Below are 19,148 nucleotides of genomic sequence, written 5' to 3' on the forward strand. Positions count from 1 at the left end.
GTGTGACAGTTCCTTAAACGGGAGCAAAGAGGCGGCCCTACCCCCGCCAGAGAGGTAGGTGTCCCCCTCCCCACTGAGAGTGCCCCCGTTTTCTTCTCTCGGGACATGGGACACTGGTGGGGGAACCTCTGCCTCTCTGTGCCCCCCCATTGTCCCCAGCTGTCACTCTGCCACCCCCATCCCACCACGCCCAGGGCCCACAGGTGCCACCCTGTACTAAGATGCCACAGGGCCTGGGGAGGGGGGAAAGGGACACCCCCTCTTCAACTCCTCCGCCTCCCCTGAATTCAATCCAGCTAGGCCGAGCATGATTCATCTGTGCACCAAGTTGTGCCGGTCTCACCACACTGGGCTGCAGAGATCCCCCTGCTGCACCTTCTCCTCAGTTTCTCCCAGTATGGGGTGATGAGTATCCCCCCCTTTGCCAGTACCAGACCGCCACACTCCTGCCCTGAACCCCCCCATCTGCCTGTGACCTCTGGGACGGGGGCATCAGGATCTGTGGGAGGTGGGGAAGGGTTGAGGGCTGGGTGGGGGCATAGGTGTTTGGGAGGGAGATTTGGGGGTGTGGGGGGGTCTGGGGAGAGGTAGGAATGTGCAGGTGCTTAGGAATGAGGGGGGCAACTGGGGAGAGATGGGGGGGGGGGCGTGTTCAGGGTGGGAGGTCTTGAGAATGAGGGGGGAGACTCCAAAGGTGGAAATGCTTGGAGTGGGGGGGTGTTTCGAAATACATGGGAGGGGGGACATATCTGCGTTTGATGGGGGGAGGACAGATGACATGGGGGGGAGGCGGGAAAATCGGGGGGTTCGAAGGGGGGGGAGTGGGGCAGATGTGATCTCCCCATGGAAGCGGGAAGGAAAGGTTGTGACCCTGGAGGGACAGGATACACGCATCCCCTCCATCCCCCAACTTCCCCCCCCCATGCCGGCAGTCCGGCGCTGCGCGCGCGCCCCCGCCAGTTCATTCATAAATCCACTCGCCGCGGTTTTTTGTGAATGGAGCCATTCCCACGACACCCCCCACGCCCCCCTCCCCTCCCGAAAAAACCTCGGGTGCCCCCCTTGCCTGCCATAGAGAGGGGAAGGGTGTGGGTCTCGATGCCAGGTACGTGTTTCCCCCCCCCCCCCGACAGTCAACAGGGGCACTCGGGGGCTGACCTTCCATCCCCAACCCGCGTTGTGTCCCCTTTTTCCCCCGGTACCTCCAACGCAGAGCAGCGACATGGTCCCGGTGGTGGTGCCGGGGGTTCGGGGGGGGGCTCGCCGCCACCGCCCCCCTTGGCTAGCGGGCGGCCATCTTGCTTCAGCACCGCGGACAGCGCCTGACGTCAGGCCCTCCCCGCCCTCCCACCCACCCACCCACCCCCTCGGGAACCGCCCCGCCCAACCCCCACCCTCCCCTCCCCACCGAACCCATGTGGGGGATTTAGGGAGGGAGAGATGGGTTGAAAGGAACCCACGGGGGTGCTGAATCCCATGGAGTCCTGCCCCTCCGGCCCCGGGGGGGAGGGGTGTCTAGCACACCCGCATTGCCCTGGGGAGGATGGGGGTACAGGCACGGCCCCAGTGGGAGGGTGCGGGGGGGCTGTTCTACCGACATCGCTGCGACTGGGGGAGGGAACTGTCTTGCCGACGTTGCGCCGACGTTGCGCCGGGGGAGCCTGGGTGGTTTGGACAGCCTGGGGGCTGTGGTGCCCCTGACGGGGGTCATGTGGCTCATACACCCTGGGGGGGCTCAGTCCTGCCTGCACAGCCCCAGGAGAGGGGGTGATTCCATCAAAGCCCAGACTGGTTTGGGTGTGAAAGGACCTTAAAGCCCATCCAATGCCACCGCTGCCATGGTCAGGGACGCCCTTCCCCCTCAACCCATCTCTCCAGGCCCTTGTCCAAAGTTCCCCCCAGCAGCTTTCCTGGAGCCCCTTCAGGCACTGGAAGGTGGTCTAAGGTCTCCCCATTGCAGCCTTCTCTTGTCCAGGCTGAACAACCCCAATTCTCTTAGTCTGGCTGCAGAGCAGAGGTCTCACAGCCCACTGGAGGAGGCATCCATGGGCCATGCTGTGCCTGAGCAGAGATGGGTCCTAGGAGGTGGGGGCAAATTGTCATCCTTCCCTAAGAGGTTCTTCTCTCTCCTTTCTACATCCAAATGTCACAGCCCAAAGAAATGCTCAGATTTGGTCACTATGACTCCGACTCAAAGACTGGAGAGACTGCCAGCTACATCACCTCCCAGTGTCCCCTCATCACACATTCCCCTATGCCCAGGGCTCATCCCTGGTGGGAATGGATGGAGCTGGCAGCTCTGCTGCTCCCAGCCTGGCTCCTGGGGCCTCCATAGGTGGCCCTGCCTGCACTGACACCTCAGGTGGTGTTCATGTGCACACACACACCCATGTGTAGGGGGGGTTATATGCATAGCTAAGAGTGTGGGTGTGCACACAGATGCTCTGCAGAGGGACATGGATAGACTGGAACCATGAGCTGGGACCAACTGGATGAGGTTCAACAAACATAAGGTGCTGCACTTGGGTCACAATCCCACACAACACTCCAGGCATGGGGACAAGTGGCTGGGAAGTGCCCAGCAGGAAATAACCTGGGGGTGCTTGAACATGAGCCAGCATGTGCCCAAGTGGCCAAGAAAGTGCTTGGTGCTCTTCACCACAGTCAGGTCCATGCCAGGCCCTCCCCAGCTTCAGCAAGGTCTCTCCAGGCCCTGATGTATTTTTGGGTGTTGTCTTGTGACATCTCTTGCCTGCTGCCACTGAGGCTGCTGCCCCAGGCAGCAGAGTACTGCTTCCAGCAGGACATGTCTGTTCAGCTGACAGTCAGCTCCTCACTCACCTGTCCCCACACACGTGAACACCCCTGAACATGTGTGAGTGCACACGCAGGGTACACACACACACGCACTGCCTACACATGGCTTCAAAACCTTCCCCAGCCAAAGGGCAGCTGTGGAACAGAAGGGTTTTCCTCCACCTGACCTCTGTGCAGAGGGACCTGCATCTGCTGCTGCCTGATGCCACCCTCCATCACCCTGGTCCCAAAACATCTCCTTTCAAGCCCAGGCACCCAATGTTGAGCTGCTCCCATGGCTCACCTTCAGGTTTATTTTCTTCCTCAATCTGTTGTTTGGATGAAAACTCTTCTCATTGGGAAAGGAAATGTTCATTTAAAGGTTCCTGAGTTCTTTCTCAAAGCAAGCCTGGCTTTTGAGCAAAAATAAGGATTAAAAAAATGTACTAGGAAAAAAATAAATATCAGAAAGCCATATCCAGACCTTGAAATGATTTACTGCTAGAAGCTGCATTTCTGCAACCTGCCTCTCATGCCATTTCCTGTTGCGGGAGGAGCCCTTCTTGCTCCTAGGGCTGCTCCTGAGGCCTCGGGGTTTAGCCCATTCCTGGACGATGTCCTAGGGCTGTTCCTGAGGCCTCGGGATCTACCCCTTCTTGCCTGCTCCTGGGGCTCCTCGAGCTGTGGGCTTCTCCATCCTTCCTGAAGAGTGAGAGCTGTCTCCGTGGGTGTCAGCTGCCCTCTTATTGGCCCCCTGCTCCTGCACATGCTCAGGAGGGAGGCCAGACACAGGTGAACCCACACCCACTCATCAATAACTCAGGGCACCTGGTCCTGTCTCACTACAATTTCCCTCCCTATGAAGCTTTTTCCCCCATCCCCACCTCAATGGGCACTGATGTGCCCAAGCCTCCCAGCATCGGCAGACCCCAGAACCCAGCCAGCAGGATGAGCCCAGCCCCAGAAACCGCTTGTTTAAATATTTCCAAATGTAATCAGCCCCTCAGCTCAGCACAGAAGCAGCTTCTCCTGTGACACCTGGGTCTCTAAATAACAAAAGAAAGAACCCAAACCTTATAGATTCTCCCAGCAAACCCTTGGGTCTGCCCTGCCTGCTGCCAGCATGGCTGCTGGGTCACCAGGGATGTCCTAGGCAACTGCTGCAGCTCCTGGCAGAGCTGTGGAGAGGAGCCTGGGCTGGGCAGTGGGGCAGGGTTGAGGGGTAGGCAGAGCACCCAGTGTGTGCCAGTGGGTAGTGCTGGGAAGGACCTTCCTGCTGCTGAGGGTAATAAAGGCAGAAGCAGGGGTTCAACCATGCACAGAGGAGGTGATCAGCCCCTGACCCTCAAACCCCAAGTCAAATTGTAATCACTGGGAGGGTGGATACTGAATCTCTCTAAATTGATAGTGACACAGACAAGTGACATCCCTGCTGGAGGCTGAGACTCTCTATGGAAGGGCTCAAAGCCCAGGGAATCTGATCCCTGGGGGGAGAGCAGGGGACGGGAATAAAGGGGAGTTGTGACCCTGGCTGGCATGTGGCACCAATGAGGCCCAAAGGACACCACCCCCCAGAAACCTGTGACATCCCTGGGTGGCCATGCTGGGACAAAACCAAGACTCTCTGTCCAGGACCTTTCCCCAGTGGCCATAGTCTGACCTGTGAGCAGACATCAGCCCCCAGAGACCTGCTGGTCCCCAGCCCCAGTCCTTCAGGTGACACTGCCATGTACCCCCCCACCCTGTCCCTGGATTCCTGCAGACATGAGAGCAGAGATGCCTGGTTTTGGGGATCCCCGTCACAGGGGCTCATGGTATGTAGGTGATTCCTGCAACAGCTCCTTCCCTGGGAAGACAAAACCAAAGCAATCCATAAAGCCTCAGAGATCCTTTGCCTTCCCAGCCCCCCAGGTCCCTCTGTCCCCCATGGTTTAGGTGCTGTCCTGCCCAGGAGCTGGCATAGCCTCTATCCTGCAGTGACCACCCACGAGTCGATCCAAGAGCAGCTGAGCCACCTCCCTCAGGGCAGCCAGAAAGCTCCAGTACCGGGATTGTTCCTCGCCTCCATCCAGCTGCTTCTTCCCAAGTGGACAACAACAACTTGGGGGTTGCTAGTTTTGAGGGGGGAAAAAGGGTCTGTGATGGCAGCAGGACATCAGGCCAAGTATCTCCTGGAATAGCTTGGGGGATGGAGGTGCCAGGCATGGCAGCAGCGCTGGTGGCCGCTGGCTCAGTGAAGTGGCAGCTGTGCTACGACATGAGGGCGAAGACATGGTGGATGGTGAGTGGGGATGCGAGGGCTGGGGAGCTGGTGTTGGGGCTCATCTGCTCGGTTTTGGAGGAAGTAGGCCAATGATGGGGCAAAAAAGGGACTTTGCGCCAAGGACAGGGGGTTGTGTTGCAGTCCTGGGTGGCAGCAAAGTGAAGGAGGGTTGGGGTGCAATCCGCTTGCGTATCGGGGGGTGGGATTTCCTGCATGGGGGACGTTGGGGCTCTATTTGTTCCTGCTGGTTTTGACCTTGTCCTGGCTCACAGATGGGTGTGGGGCCATTGTGGGTTGTCCTTGCCAGGTGCTTTGCTCCTGCGAATGTTTTTTTGGAGAAAACTTTCAGGGCAGGTGTGAGCATCCCCCTACTTGGCCGTGAAGGTCTCTGCAGGTGTGAGCCTCACCCAACCTCTTCCAGCCTCTGTCCTGAGGACAGTGCCCACCAGAGGACCTGCATGTCTGTCTGTCCATCCCCCAGCACCTGCCCTGGCTCAAGGGAAGTCTGAAGAACACCTTAAGCTGGGTTTAAGGCTGGTTTGTGCACAGCCCTGAACCAGTTTTGTGAAGGAGAGGACTCCTTCACAGCAAGAGGATGAGCCAGGGGCTGTCGGTGCCCATGGAGCAGCCCTGTTTTCTTCCTGGGTGTTTGCAGCAGCTTCTAAGAACTCATCACCCTTTGTAAGTGACCCCATGGCCCTCCTGGGGTAATATGTGGCATTTCTGGGAAGCAGATGGGCTGAGCAAGTTCCTGCTGGGAAGCACCACCCACTACCAATGCAGAAGCTCAGGATTCTGAAGGAATCCTGAAAGCCCCATCCATGAGCAGCTCATGCAGGGACCAACCCTAGGGACACTTAGGTGTCCCCATCCCTGTGCAGGGCTGGCACCCAGTATTCTGCCAGCTGCACTGGAGCTCGGGCACAGAAGGCATGGGCAGAGCAAGAGGACAGACCTTGCCCTGCTGTGGGCAGCTGCAGTTTCCAGGGCAAGTGGCTGGGCCTTTATCAAAGGGCTGTAGGAGGAGGGCATTGGCTTCTCACCCCCCCCCCGGCAGCCCTCAATATGGTGGCAGGAACTCCATGCCTCTTTTGCTTGGGAGCGCCCACGCTGCCCCATCTGTCACTGTGAACACAGCTGGGGCTTCAGAGACGTAAAATTGTCCTTTTGAGGCAGCCCCCGCAGCCCTGTTCTGCCTCTGACCATGACCAATAGCATGGTGGGGCTGGGTTGAGCGGGGACATAGGGGTGGTGGGTGATGCTGGCCAGGACGGAAAGGGGTCTGGAGGGAGTCCAAGGGCTCAGGGAGTGTTGGAGTGACCCCACTCCTCAGTAGTCCGTGGTTCACCCATGTCTGCTGGTGCTGGCAGGGTTTGGGGGATGATGGGCATTGAGGGGGGGGTGAGCAAAAACAAATGGGATCCCAGCCATGTCTGGTCTTTTCAGGTCTCTCAGAACCCATTTCCTACCAAGGCAGCAAGCACATCAGCCACATGCTTTTAACACCCAGAATATTTTGAGAGTGCCACTTTGTGTGCCCATATGCCTGGGAAATGGCAGTAGTCCCTGGGACTGTCTGTCTTCAATATGGGAGCAGCAGAACTTGGGGAAAAAAGCTGTTTTGCTGAATCAGGGCTGAGTGGAGATGCTTTCACTATGCATGAAAGATATTGGGTGCTGCAGCCTCTCCCTGTTTCCCGTTTGAGAATGTCTGGCTGGGAAAGTACACTGACGAAGGTTGGAGCACCCCAGAAGCCAGTCCAGGGTCAACAAACACCCCCAGTCCCAATGCTGCCCCACAGCCCCTTAGTGTTATGCCCATCCCACCTGCCCGGGTGGCACCAGCCTGTTGCAAATCCCTGCTCCACTGTCCCCCAGCTTGTTGAATTTTGTGTTACCCCACATAAATCAGGAGCAGAGGTTGAAGCTGCTACAGAGCAGCTGTAGCAGACCCCCCCACCCAGACTTCACATCAGCCCGGTTCTCAGCACGCATCCTGCATCCTACAAAGGGCATGTGATGAACTGACCAAGGCAGAAAAAAAAATTTTATCAGGCTGGAGGTAGCTTTGAATTATACAGCTAAAAATACCTCTGTGGCATCTCCTGCCAAGACATCCCCATGCAAAGCCCCAAGGAGCCTGAATCTCTGCTGACACCCCATTGATCACCCTCCCCTTCATAGGGCTAGGGTGAGCATCTGCACAGGAGTCTTTCACAGGCTTGGCTGGCTTCGGCAGAGCCAATTTACTGCCAAGCCCTGCCAGAGATGCAGCAGGCCAATCAGTCAATGCTGGTGCATGAATCCCTGACTCAGCAGGTATTGAGCGCAGGGTGAGGCCATCCATCCATCCTGGGGAGGCTCATCTGCCTCTGGAGAAAGGGAGGAAACCTGCTTGCCAGCATCCTGAGTGGAAACGTTGCACTGGGGTATGCTGCAGTTGGGGGTTGCAGACTGGTCCTTCACTGCTGTGATGCCCAGCACTGCTGGAGCTGTTGCAGCCACCCGTGGTACAGGTCCCTGGCAGCATGTTGGCCTCTCTGTGGCATCATCCCTTCCAGCACTGAGGTAGTCAGTGATGGGTAAAACTCAGGATTCTGCACCCCTTGCTACAGGAAGGTGGGGACATGGGGGGAGGGGTGATTGAACATCCAGACATCATCGCAGCACCCACTGTCAGCAATTCCTTCCCTGTTGGTGTGAGCCCATAGGGTTTATTCAAATAAAGCTTTTTTCCCCCTTAGTTCCCTGGATATTTCTGCTCCAGGTCCCCCCAGAGCCAAGGGAACCCCACCACTCCGGGGTACAGAGGGAGGGAATCACAGCCCCCTCAGCACCTCCCAAATCCAGGAGTGCCGGGGGTTACCCCAGTTTGCAGATGGCTACCCCATGGCACCCGGAGCCGGGCAGTGCGCGCCCCACGGAGGTCACGGGCGAGCATGTCTTGCCCTGGTGCAGGGCCGGGACTGGCCCGGGGGCGAGCACTAGATGGCAGCAGAAGAGCGCGCAGGGCCACGGGCACGAGCCCCGGCAGCGGGCGGCAGCGCAGCCGTGTCCCGGGGGCTCGGGGCAGTCGGGGCCGCCGGCGAGGACAGCCTAGACGGAGTCGGAGACACCACCGTGGCCCTGCCCACTGCCCGTGGGCAGTGAGGCCGTGAGATGCTCTGTTGGGACCCTGGGTGTCCCAGCACACTGTCACCTCCTAATGTGGTGCCACAGCCCGGGGAGTGTGGCCCCTCCCACCCCGACACATGCATACTTGTGCAGTCATGCACACGTGTGTGCACGTGCACGTGTACACCACATAGAGGCACACGCATGTCGTGGCATGCCCTCACCCACGCACACACGTGTGCAAATATACATGTATCACACGCATGCACACGTTCCTGTTTATACACACACCCCTGTGCATGCACCCAGACCTGCACACCCACAAGCACGTGTGCAGACTCGGAGGTGTGCACATGCTTGCAAACATGCACACACATAGGTGAGCGTACACACACTCATCAAAAACACACCTGTATGGACATGGGCACACACACAAGTGCTCACACATGCTCCCCCTGCATCAACACGCATGGGCCCATGGGGGCACACCCCGGTGCAGACTCCTGCACCTTCGCTGAGCAGCACATACATGTGCAGGCCCACACACACACATCTGTGCAGGCCCTTCCACACCCATGCACACAGGGCCAACCCTCCCCAAGGTTGCTTGTTAAAAAGTTCCTGGGTAGGTAAATAGGGGAAAAGGCTGGGGGCCGCTGGCCCGGGGGCCGGGGCTGACGCAGCCACTCTGGGGGGGCTCAGCCCAGCTGCTAATGACCCACGGTCTGTGCCAGCTCTCTAATCCGTGCAGAGGTTCAGGACAAACTGTACCAGCGATTATATAAACCAACTTGCCTCTATTTATTTAATTCCCTTTTATTTATTTACCGCTCAGCCAATTGCAGGCAGGGGAGTGGTACATCCCCCAGCCCACTCCAGGCCTGCCGCAGGTTTGGCCACTGGCCAGCTGGCACCCAGGGCTGTGGGCCCCGTGTGTCCCCCATGTGCTCCCCACCACTGGCCTGCCTGTGCACCCATGTCCCTCAGGGTGCACATGGTGTGTTCTGCGGAGGGGATGTGGCAACACACGTGTGAGCACACACATACAAAAGTGTGAGTGCGCGCTGCTGTGTGTGCATGAGTGTGAATGAGCACACAGGCATGTGTGCATCCTCACGTGGACGCACATGCACTTGCATCCACGTGTGCAAGTGCATCCATGCACAGACACACACACATTTGCACGCCAGTGCCATGTGGGGACTGTCAGCTCTGCAAGCTCCTGTCCCCCGACGCAGGAAGTGACATGAGGACAAGAGGCCCTGGCTGCATCCCCTGTGGGGTGACAGCCCATCAGGGCCCAGGCTGGGAAAGCTGTGAGGGGCAGTTCCTGTGGGGAAGGCATAGGATGTGTTCAAGGTCCCCCACACCCTCCTGGACCTGCAGGCTCCTGCTCTGACACCCTTCTTCATGGCTGACAGTGGGGGCTCTGGGAACTGCTGAAGGGGTGCTTGGCAGAGCTTGGGCTGGACCCCATACCTCCCCTCCCATCAGCTGCCTCTTCCCAACAACATTGACCCACCCTCCCCTTGACATCAAACAGAGGCACGATTACAGGAAATCAAGGAGCAAAATGTCTCACTCGAATTAATAACTGACTTCCTGCAGTTGCAGATTCACCTTCTGTGCTTGTTCATACTCCCACCCCCTGCCCTCTTTGGTTAATGCTCCCTAGTGCCGTTTGCCATTAACTGGCTCCAGCACCATGGGGAGGGAAAGACTGGGGCCCAGTTATCCCACTACAGCCTGGGCAGCAACATGGTGGAAGCCCTTTCCCCATCCATCCTGTGTCTTCTGGGGTAGGAGTTGGGATCATGGGGTCCCATCTGCTCAGTGACCACTGGCCATGGCACCCCAATCTGTCCTGGGGCTGGGGACACAGGGAAGGCTTCAAGGTGAGGCAAGGCTAATGTCGTCCTGTCCTCCCATGGTCCCACCATACTACAACCTCCTCACCTGCAGCACTGTGTCAAGACCAGGCCAGGCTGCCCCAGTGCAGCCCAGTGACCTGCCCATAACCAACAACCACAGTTCCCCCATCTGCATCCCTCTCCCATCAGCTTCCCAGTGCTCCTCACACTCCCATTTTGTAACTGCAAGCCGGGCTGGCGCACCAGAAGCTGGGGCCAGGCACTAGGAGCCAGGGCCAAACCATTGTGTTGAGCCAACAACTCACGCAGGAGAGCTGGTGCTCCCAAATGAACCCAGCTGGCGCAGCCATTTCCTGGTTCATCTCTTCTATATTCCAAACAAAAAAATCCAAAAAACAAAAAACAAACAAACAAAAACATTAAAAAATATTAGAAAAAAAAATTCTTCTTAAACCAGTTAAGGTTGCTAAGAGACAACAATGTGCTTTACATGGTGCCTTACTGACAAAGCCCCACTCTTAATAAGCTCAGAAACAAACAAGGAGTAGCTTGGAAAGCCTACACAGTGAGGCCAGCAGCTGAGCACGGCAGCCTTATTCCTCCCCCCAAAATAAAACCCCCTGAACTGCCCCTAAGAGTGGCCCTTCTGCCCCAGGGCTGGGGTGGTGCTGGGGCAGGTACCTCACTATCACCCCATCATCTCCTCCCGGCACTGCAGGCCCCTGCAGGGTCCTGCCACGCATCATCGGCACCAACAGCGTTTTGGAGCCACCTGCTTGGCACCGGCACAGTGCCGAGAGCCGCCTCCACACCCGTCTGCCAAACACCCACCGGCCCCCGCGCAGCCGGAAGTTCCACAAGCTTGGCTCTAGCAGAGCAGGGGAGCGGGTAGCAGTGCCGGTTGGCTTGGTGCTGCTGTTGAGTGCCATGAGTCCCTCTGCCAGCCACAGGACATGTGTGGAAGAGCAAAGCGTTTCCATGTGAGGCCAGACTTGGCATCAGTGCCCATTGCCGGCAGAGTTCCATCAGGGAGAGGGGTCAGGCTGGGCTCCTTGGTGCAGGGTGTGAGGTGGGTGCTGAGCAGGCTGGGGCTTGGGTTAGGGCCTCACCGACAGCGTGTGCAGGCAGCAGCAGGCAGGCAGCTGGTGCCAGGCAGGGCTGGCAGCCAGCTGGCTTGGTGGGGCAGCTGCAGGGTGTTCATGAGCAGCAGGCAACAACCTGCAGCCAGCAGCGGGGACGGGATGAGGGCATCCCCTCTGCCACACACATCTGTGATGCCTCGTCTGCAGCCTGCCACCTTATCCAGTGTCTCCAGGGTCACTGATCCTTCCCTGACCAACTGGGGACCTGGGTGGGGACACCACAGGGCAGAGGAGATGGCCAAGATGGGGGCATGAAGCATGAGTGGGAGGTGATAAAAGGTGGTGAGGCCTGGCTGGAGGTGGGGGGAGATGGCTAATGAGGCACAGTAAGAAGTTTGGGGTATCTTGGGCTGAGGTCGGGCACTCCCAGTGCTCCAGTGCCTGGATTTGCTTCCTCTCCTTTGCCACAGATCCCAGAGGAACTCAGCAGCCTCATTCCTTACTCCACATATGATGTGGGTACTCCAGCCCCCACAGGGGCTGAACTGTGCCGCTAGTATCCCCATGGCCCTCATATGCAGGTGCCAAACCCAGCCTGGGCCCCACCACAGCTCTAGCCCTGAGGCAAAGGGGATGCTGTGGGGTCCTGGCTGCTCCTAAAACACTCCAGGAGGAGAAACCAGGGCAGGAGCACACATGTGAGGAAGAGGAGGCTTGAGGGGGGTGGGTGGTACCCCACTTGCTTGGGCCCCGGGCATCGTGGCACCCGTCAGCACATGGAGCCTGGGAACGGCAATGCCTGAGTTGACTTTGGCTGGGGCAGGCGTCTCTGGCTCCCAACTCGCCCTGCTGACAGTGGCTTCTCCCAGTGCCAGCCCCAGCACCTGGAGGGGGGCCAGCACCCCTATCTATCCCCCCGCCAGCACAGCTGCTTGTGGGCACAGAGATGTGATGGACATGGGCAGTGGGAGGGGGTCTGCAGTTCCACAGCTTCTCCCTATCACCCCATGCCTCAAGTCCCAGTTCTCCCAATGCCAGTGGCGGGTGTGAGGCTGCCCTGGCCACAGCCACAGCTTTTCAGCTTAACACTCAAATCAGCTTGTGAGGTGCCAGCTGCTTAGCACCCAAATCCCCAGCCAGGGCTAAAAATAATTCCCTTGGCTCGATGGGTGGCAGCTGGCACTGCTCGGCACTGTCATGGCACTACTGCCCTGGCAATGCCACCACCTGTGGGAGGACAAGGACTGGTAGGTAGGAGCTGGGCCCATGCTCAGCTGGGTGGCCTTGCCCACCATTGGGCATCTCAAGGGTCTTGTCCCCAGGAAGAAGGGAGATGGCAGAAAGAGGGAGGTGGCCCAGCAGTTCCACCAGTTCCTCCTACTGGCACGACTGTGGGGGGGCCCACGAACCGCTAGCTTTGGTCCAGGGATTCTCACCTGCTGGCAGTATCCCTGCAGTAAACCCCGAGGGTATTTCAGGGGGAAGGTTTGATGTCCTCATCCTCCCAGTGTGACAGCAGCACCGTGCCCTCACACCACCAATGCCTGGCCCCACAGACTGTGTGCCCAGCCAGTCACCCCTACCTGTGATGAGTTTGTGCAGCCTCAGCCCCCGGAGGTGTTTGGAAGGGATGCAGGCACCAGGACCCCCTGACTGTGGGGAGGAGTGAGGAGTGGCACCACTGCCACATCAGAGACAGAAATCTGAGTTCAGAAACCTTCAGCTCATGCCCCTGCAGCCACTAGGACCACTGGCAAGAGTTGTTACTTGCTGTTGACCTGGGTAGCACCTTCACACCTGTGGGGACAGGGACGACGTGTCCCCAAGTCCCACTCCACCAGCGCCTGTGCCTGGCAGCTCCGTCTGCCTGCGCTGTGCCTGCCTGCAGCACGCTCGGAACATCGCCGGAGCCATCACTGGTTTAAAAATAGCATCTCAGCAGAGTGTAACCGCGTTCCCTAAAAGCCATGTGGTTCGAGTTAGAGGATTAATTGGAAATGCTTATTTTGATTTGCAAAGTGATTGGATTTTTCCAAGGCATTTTGAAAGGAAAAAAGTCTGAATTTAATTATCACTATTCCAAAAAGCACCATGGGACTGAGTGTTTGAGGCCGTCTCATATTTGCTTCACACCCCACTCCAAAATGCAGGCAGGCGTCGGGGGATGCGGCAGGGACGCGGCAGGGATGTGGCGGGGACGTAGTGAGGAGGACCAAATTCATTGCCAGGCCAGGACTCAGCTCTGGGAAGTGAGGAAGGGGCTATGGCAGTGTGTGCCGTGACCCCAAGGGGATAAGAACAAGCAGTGAACACTGGCCTGCCCATGGCACATAGCACTGTGTGTTCCGGCAGGGCTCAGCAGGATGGGAGCATAGGGGGAACCATGTCAGCACAGGCCAGGCCCAGTTTTGGAAGTATTTTCTTTCACCAAGTGGCTTTGTTTTTACCAAAATGGATTTTTAGCATTAATTCCCTCTTTTCCTTTTCTTTCTTTTTTTTTTTTTTTTTTTTTTTTTCTCAGTAAAACATTATTTGCAATTACATTGCTCTTAGTTTCCATTGAAAAATGAAAAGCAAATGCTCTTGCACACTGGCAATACATGGAAAAATGTCTAGGAATATTTTTGTCCAAATGAAAAGAGTTTCAGTTCTTTTTCAAGATCTCCTTTTTTTTTCCTGAAAAGAAACCACAGCTGCCTTCCCAGTTATTCTAGTCGAACTGGTTTCAAGACAGACTTCCCAGTTCTGAGGCTGGAGCTGGGGTTATGGTGCTATGGGGCAAGCAGCAGCTCCCAAGCAGCCCCTGGCCAGTACAGGAGTGTGGTGAGACCTGCCCATAGCCGGCACAGCCCCGCGCTGGGATTTTGGCAGCTTGGAGAAACCCAGCCCTGTTGTCAGGGATGTGATCTGAAACCTGACTTTCTGGGACAGTTTGGTCCCCAAGCTTTGTGCTGTGCTCCTAGAACCCTGCTCCCACCTCTGGGTCAGACAAGGATTGCAGGGCAGGAGTGCCAGGGGACTCCTCTGTCACCTTCCATTTGTGCCCAGAGGCCAACAGGGTGGGTGACTGCAATCTCAGCCCCACTTGTTGCAGTAGATTTGATTTCCCTGTGGGTTTATGCCCTTCAGGAGAATGAGCCCACAGAAGGTTGGGATGCTGGATGCAGCTTCATGCAGTGCCCAACCACAGCAAAGCACCTTCAGGGCCCTGCCCTCACATAACAAAATTCTGAATTTGGGGTCCCTCCAGCTCTCCAAAACACCCTTGATTCAGAGGATCTATCTTTTTCCAACCTCCCCTGGCAGGCCTGGGCCTTGGTGATGGATTGGGAAGGAGGGGACACGTGAATGCAGGATGGCCCCACGTTGAGGAGGCCGTGGCTGTGGGAGCTGTTGGCTCTGCCTACACCAAAGTCCTGCCAGCCTGGAGGAAAGAGAATACAAAAATCAAAGTTAAACATTATCACTGGGCTGAGATTTGGCTCAGCTTCCCAGCCCGACGCTGCCTTCCCCCTCCTCCCCACTCTGGGCACACAGCCAGGATGCCCAGGCAGGTGAGGAGTGCCAGCACCGGCATTTTGGAGAGCGTCTGTGGGTCTCATCTCAGCTTTGTGCCGCAATTTCCCTGCTGGGGATGGGCCCCTTCCCCATGACCCTGCTAGTGCTCAGCAGCAGTGATGCTCCTGCAATGGTGCTCACCTGGGCAGCACCCACATCCCATGGGCAAGTGCTGAGCTGGGAGCACGGTGCAAGATACCACCCCATGGTAACAGCCCTCATGCTAAAAGCCACAAAAGTGTTGGTTTAAAAAGATTCAAGACCCAGCAGGAAAATTCTCCCCTGTGGGTTTGCTCTGCTCCGGCTACTGTCAATGGCTAAAAGCCAACATGGAGCCATGCCTCGGTTTCCCCTCTTGTAACACAAGAGTAGTTGACAATTCTCCTACAGCTCCAATGGAATGGGGCTGCAGGGATGGATTGTGCTTTCAGCCCCAGCAGGCAGCTCAGGGCAGGGAGCACAGAGCCCATTCCTAACCCCGAAACAACTGGAGGTTTGGGTTCAAACCCAAGGTAGCAGCCGGGAGGCTTGGGCCCTGCTCCTGTGGGAGTGAGCTGGGAGCTGCCAGGTAGGGAGAAGAAACAGCTCCAGCTGAGGGCGGCAGGAGATGTTTGCTGGCACAACCATGTGGCTCCCGCCACATACTGACACACTGGGGCAAGCCAACCCCAGTGACAAACATGGTGGCACTTGGGTAAACACAGCCCCTTCCAAGGAGATGCATCTGCCACCACTGTAGAGAGAGACTCAAGAAACAAAAAAATGGGGGAAAAGATGGAAAAAAAAAAAAAAAAAAAAAAAAGGGAAAAATGGGGAGGAAGGGAAAGAAAGGCAGAAAAAAAGAAAAAGAAAAAAGGCAAATAAAGGGCAAAAAGATGAAAAAAAGAAAAAGCCAAGCAATTGCCTTAAAAAAATACTTTTTCACCTCGCTCACTGCACCATGTGCTGGGAGGAACGCTGGGATTCAGACACCCTGTTTTCCACACTTCCTATTTATAAAAAAAAATATATATTCAAGCAACAAGCAGCAGCCCAAAGCGGGGATACAAGGTCCACTTGTCACCCGCTGGTTGCACCCTCCCAGGCTGCAGTGGCAGCTGGGTGCTGGCGCGGGGCTGCTAGCACACAATAGCAGCTGTTGTTGCCGGAGTGGGAGCTGGCTGGGGTTCAGGGCCCGGCAGAGCATGTGCTGGCAGCCCAGGGCTGGTGTGGCTGGAGTTAACTCTCCAGATCACCCTGTGCGTGAAAATAGGGGGGAGGAACTGGTCACCAAATCCCCCCTCCCCAGCATGGTGCAGATCAGGGAAACTGAGGTATGTTGTGAAAGGGACAGGCTTGTCCCTCTGTTGCCTGTGAACACGTCATCCCCAGCCCCATTCCTGCAATAATTCTGGGTTTAAGAGTCAAGTCTGGACCAGAACCATGAAACACTGTCCCCCCTGTGGCCATTACTGAAGCCCCCTCACATCTGTGCCCTCCATCCCCCAGTAATGCTCACCAGCACCACGTGGCCAAAGGGCACCCTCTGAAATGGTTTTTCCACTGAAGCGATGCCTGCGCCTCGAGGCGCTGCCACAACAGCCAACCCATGTCCCCTGGGTGCCAACATAACTCCAGAGAGCCTCTGGCAAAGAGCACAGAGTCCCTTGGCACTGCCCTGGCTGGTTGGTGCTGATGCCAGCACTGGGTACTGCTGCCACCACCCTGGTGACCCCAGGAAACCACCACAGCCAGGCTGATGCTGCCCTGTGGGTGTAGCTTGGTGGGCTGTGCCCAAGGCTTTGGGTAATCAGCCCGGGGGCCAGTTAGTGCCACTGCCCAGCCAGCAGAGCCCCAGTGCCAGCGGCTCACACAACTGCTGCAACCACAAAACCCATTTTTCCCTCCCCGCTCAGCCGAGCCGCCCGGGCCCACTAATAAAAAAAAAATAATAAGGACATGGAAAATTCTACAATATCCCTTTCCAGCTCCTTGGATTTGGCTTTCGCTAATTCAAAGCAGATCCCAGAGGTTGGGGGGGGAGTCAAATCAAACCAGAATCACGGCACAGAAAGCCAATTTTCACAAAAAAAAAAAAAAAAAAAAAAGCAAGCAACCCCACCACTTGAATGCAACAGGGAAGGGGGAAAAAAAAAGTTTAATGTGTGCTTAAAAACAAATGAGCAGTAGTATCATTTTTAATTAGGAGCCTATTTTCAAAGCCCTTATTACTTACAGTATGCTCAGCATCCGAGTAATTTTCCTCTCTCACAAAATCATGGCAGGGGAAGGGGGAAAGCGAACCCTTTGTGTGGCTGGAGAGCTTTGCGAGGCAAATATTCACGCCAATTTGTCTGCAGTAATTGGTTTAGCTACAGATGTAGGCTGGCAATCGATTATGGGAGTCACTGAAGTTTTCCCAGAGAAGGGACCCTTCACCCGATATTTTGCACACACCTCCGTTTCGCCTCTCTTCAGGCTGTGTCTCCCCACAGCAGCACGACTGGGAGCTCGCTCTGGAAAGCTAATATTAATTCCTTGCCGGTCCCTTCAAACTCAATTCTTGTGAATTCCAGTTTTCTTTTCTGACAAACAACTCTCAGAGAAATCATTTCCTACTGCGCAAAACACCTCATCCAAAGGGCCCAGGGCTGGCACTGGGCTGTGCTGGGAGACCGAACCCCCACACCCAGTGCCCATGTCAAACTGGAGCGACTGGGAGATGGCAAAAGTGCCATCCCTGCTCCTGGACTAATTGGCCCCCAGTATCACCCCAGAGCCCCGTCTCACATCTGACATGAAGGAAGAGCTGTGGGCCAGGCAGGGCTGGGCAGAGGTGCTGGAGCCAGTGGCAGGAGAAGGTAACAGGTTACCTCCCCCCTCAGCTTCTGTTTGCTTTGGCAACTGATTAAAAATTCCCCCACAGTTCCTCCACCTCCTGTTCAGGCTACAAAACGCCACCACCAGCCACTTTTGTCCTTCCTGAGCTCTGACAGCTCCCAGGGACTGAGCCCAGATCAGGGTGCCAGTTGGGTGCTGGGGCGCAGAGCCCTCACCCACTCATCACACCCACCTCTGACCATTTTCACTTACCACTCCCAGAACCGGTACAATGCTTCCCTGCTCCTCCATCCTCCCCTTCAGCAAAGCCCTATTTGGGGGATTTTTGTCCTTACTCCACCCTTGGGTGCTGCACGTGAGTGTTTCAGGGTGCTGCTTGGTGCTCATACCATGCTGGTGCTGAGCTGAGGATGCCACCAGGGCCATGACACCAAGATGGTCCCAAGCCCAAAGCCAAGTTGTCCCCTCTGCCAGGGCAAAGGGGAGGTCGGGGTGGGGGGGGTTTGGTGGCTCTGCCGAGTGTTGAGGGGATGATATCCTGAGCCCCAGGTCCAGCTGCAAGGAGGGAAAAAAAGAAACCTGGATGCGCTCACACTGAACAAACATTCAGTGGGCATTTCTCCCCACTCCTCCTGTTCCAGAAATTTCCCCCAGTTCCCCAATCCTGATATGACAAACCAGACAGAGGAGACTGGCTGCACTTGATTTCTTTCTTTTTGTAAGGAAAAAAACCAAAACAAAACCTAAATCAAGTGAGGCAGTATTTCCAGGTTGCTTTTGGGGTTTGGTTGTTGGTTTATTTATTTGTTGGCTTTTATTTAACAACTGAAATTTCAACATTTGGAAGAGCTCCCAGCACCTCCATCCACACAAATCCCGACAGGGCTTTGCCTCCAACAGTGGATTTTAAGGCATTTGGCAGGAGCAAGGCCAGTACACAGGAGGAAAAGGCCAAAAATCTCCTTTTTGATGTAAAGGAACAAGTTTTAGGATCAGTTTAGGAGAGATCCACCCCTGTGAGGTCAGTAAAAAGGTTGCAAAGGAGTATTATCAACAGTGGCGGCTCTTCAAGGGATGGTTTCCAACAAATCAGGGGGGAAGAGGGGATGTTTGAGACTGATGGAAAATACAGAGGGGGCGAATTCGGGTTTCTGATATTTTTTTTTCACATATAAAGTGGAAAAAAAAAAAAAAAAAAGAAAAAAAGAAGGAAGAAAGAAAAACAGCAAAAAATCCTAAAAAAACCCTTCAGAGTCCTGCAGAGTAATTCACTGAAATCTGCTAGCAATTTTTAAACCAAAATCCCCCTTCTTGTCAGCAAAGATTTCACTAGTTACAAACCTGCTTTATAAAGAAAGAAAAGAAGAAAGGCGAAAAAAAAAATCTTTTTTCATTGCACATTTCGGCTTTGAATTGAGCTGGGCCAGACCTCTGCCTGTTTGGGACCCAGGCCAAGAGCCATATGCAGGAGTAAAGTAAATAAATTCTGGTCAAAACCAGAATATTCTCTTTAAAAATTACTTTAAAGCAAAGAATAGCAGCAACAAAAACTGTCCCAATGTGGTTTATTTCCCTCTCCCTCTTTCCGGCACGGGACGTGGCTCAGTGGTGCTGGCAGTCTCAAGAGCTGCACCCAACAGAATG

General features: G+C 55.8%; 1 protein-coding gene and 1 long non-coding RNA gene across 2 annotated transcripts in view; both read right to left on the reverse strand.

Annotated features, from left to right (window-relative positions):
• LOC103532631 (protein unc-13 homolog A) overlaps positions 1-19,148 on the reverse strand; it is a gene marked incomplete at its 5' end in the record, with an annotated part of 57,104 nt that overhangs the window by 34,519 nt on the left and 3,437 nt on the right. The window lies entirely within an intron of this gene.
• On the reverse strand, positions 13,177-17,431 carry LOC115599817. The gene is made up of 3 exons (XR_003988615.1): positions 16,900-17,431; positions 14,421-14,550; positions 13,177-13,368 (listed from the first exon to the last, which is right to left on the reverse strand). It is a non-coding gene; the product is annotated as an uncharacterized LOC115599817 (long non-coding RNA).

The sequence above is a fragment of the Calypte anna genome, chromosome 28 (assembly GCF_003957555.1).
Source record: "Calypte anna isolate BGI_N300 chromosome 28, bCalAnn1_v1.p, whole genome shotgun sequence".
In the NCBI taxonomy this organism is placed as follows: Eukaryota; Metazoa; Chordata; class Aves; order Apodiformes; family Trochilidae; genus Calypte; species Calypte anna.